The following is a 2,500-nucleotide window of genomic DNA, read 5'->3' as shown; positions in this document are numbered from 1 at the left end:
CAGGGCAGTTCTTAACAAGGTGGGACAGGGCAGGGAATGATGGTGGGGTGCGGCAGGGCAGGGAGTAATGGTGGGGTGGGGCAGGGCTGGGAGTGATGGTGGGGTGGGGCAGGGCAGGAGTGATGGTGGGGCAGGGCTGGGAGTGATGGTGGGGTGGGGCAGGGCAGGAGTGATGGTGGGGTGGGGCAGGGCAGGGAATGATGGTGGGGTGGGGCAGGGCAGGGGTGATGGTGGGGTGGGGCAGGGCAGGGAATGATGGTGGGGTGGGGCAGGGCAGGGAGTGATGGTGGGGTGGGGCAGGGCAGAGTGATGGTGGGGTGGGGCAGGGCAGGGAGTGATGGTGGGGTGGGGCAGGGCAGGAGTGATGGTGGGGCAGGGCAGGGAATGATGGTGGGGTGGGGCAGGGCTGGGAGTGATGGTGGGGTGGGGCAGGGCAGGGAGTGATGGTGGGGTGGGGCAGGCAGGAGTGATGGTGGGGTGGGGCAGGGCAGGGAGTGATGGTGGGGTGGGGCAGGGAGTGATGGTGGGGTGGGGCAGGGCAGGAGTGATGGTGGGGTGGGGCAGGGCAGGAGTGATGGTGGGGTGGGGCAGGGCAGAGAGTGATGGTGGGGTGGGGCAGGGCAGGGCTGGGAGTGATGGTGGGGTGGGGCAGGGCTGGGAGTGATGGTGGGGTGGGGCAGGGCAGAGTGATGGTGGGGCAGGGCAGGAGTGATGGTGGGGCAGGGCAGAGTGATGGTGGGGCAGGGCAGGGAGTGATGGTGGGGCAGGGCAGGGAATGATGGTGGGGTGGGGCAGGGCAGGGAGTGATGGTGGGGTGGGGCAGGGCAGGGAATGATGGTGGGGCAGGGCAGGAATGATGGTGGGGTGGGGCAGGCAGGAGTGATGGTGGGGTGGGGCAGGGCAGAGTGATGGTGGGGTGGGGCAGGCAGGAGTGATGGTGGGGTGGGGCAGGGCAGAGAGTGATGGTGGGGTGGGGCAGGGCAGGGAGTGATGGTGGGGTGGGACAGGGCAGGGAATGATGGTGGGGTGGGGCAGGGCAGGGCAGGGCAGGGCTGGGAGTGATGGTAGGGTGGGGCAGGGCAGAGAGTGCCCTGCCCCACTCATGACTCATTCTGGCAGCTGAGTCAAAATAACATCTTCCTTCACATAATAGATTTGTATGAGTTGGGTTATGAAATGTGTACACACACACACACACACACACACACACACACACGCACGCATTATTTAATCTCCTTAATGGCAATTAATGTGCTTTTTGGACAGGAAAGTGCCAAAGGGGGGGTTTTGAAACTCATTGTGGGGAACATCAGGGTATTTAATGTGCTATTTGGGAGAACAGTTGAGTCGCACCTTCAGTGAGTTTATTATGGGCTGGCAGGAGGGTCTGGGATGGTTGCTATGCTGCGCCTGTGTGTGTGTGTGTGTGTGTGTGTGTGTTCAGGTTGTTGTGTGGCTTTATTTGAAATCCATTCAATTAAAGTATTTGCTATTGGCTGTTTAAACCCTGATGGTACCACAGCTATTAGTGGCCAGGACACAAAAGACATCATTTTGTGGGCGGGGTTTAATCTCTTCCCCCCCCATCAATCATGGAAACAACAGCTGATTATGGACATCTGTGAGTTAATCAAACCTGGGAGAAGAAGGACATCAGTTAGAAACCATGCAATTATGTGTACCAGAGGAGCCACCTCAGTAGATGATTAGTGAAAGCTGGTTTGTGAGCAGGAACTGAGCATGACTGAGAAATTACAGAGGACAAAAGCCAAATAAATAAGCAAAGACTGTCAGTTTAAATATCAGCTTTCATTAAAAACGGTTTGCAAAAAAAATGAACAAAGATGACTCTGGATTTTATTGTGGGTCCTGGTGTTGAGCTGTCCTTCAAAACCCAGAACTTCTTCTTAACTTCTGTTTGTCTTTAGTTTAGTCTTTAGTTCTTATTTTTTTGTGGCTGTTGCTGAGGATTATTATTCCAAACGAAAGTGTCTTTTTCCATCTGTTACATTTTGTGAAAGAAATGGATATTTCTAAAATAACGCTAGCCAGGATACCGTGTGTGTAGGTGTGTGTGTGTGTGTGTGTGTGTGTGTGTGTGTGTGTGTAGGTGTGTGTGTGTGTGTGTGTGTGTGTGTGTGTGTAGGTGTTGGTCCAGGATTGGAGGCGACTCTGTGCAGCTGGAGATGTTTCTCATCAACACCTTGGGTGGTTCCATGAAATTCTGGAGTAAGAACAGGAGCTTTGAGGATTTGGATTGTAGTGGAGGTCAACAGTGACTACACTGACTCAGGACTACAGTTTGCTCTGATCTCCATCACTGCACCTCAACATTGTTTATCTGTAATAAATGGACATTCGGTGGAACCCAGTTGAGGATGAGGTTCCCTCTTGAGTCTGGTTCCTCTCAAGCTTTCTTCCTTCTGCATCTCAGGGAGTTTTTTCTTTACCACAGTCTCCACCGACTTGTTCATCAGGGACAAACTTACACTTATAAAGA

General features: G+C 54.0%; 1 protein-coding gene across 1 annotated transcript in view; it reads left to right on the top strand.

Moving 5' to 3' along the window:
• LOC124379760 (low-density lipoprotein receptor-related protein 1B-like) overlaps nucleotides 1–2,500 on the top strand; it is a 201,326-nt gene that overhangs the window by 97,165 nt on the left and 101,661 nt on the right.

Source organism: Silurus meridionalis, chromosome 26 (genome assembly GCF_014805685.1).
Source record: "Silurus meridionalis isolate SWU-2019-XX chromosome 26, ASM1480568v1, whole genome shotgun sequence".
In the NCBI taxonomy this organism is placed as follows: domain Eukaryota; kingdom Metazoa; phylum Chordata; class Actinopteri; order Siluriformes; family Siluridae; genus Silurus; species Silurus meridionalis.
This window is presented reverse-complemented; position numbering and strand designations above follow the sequence as displayed.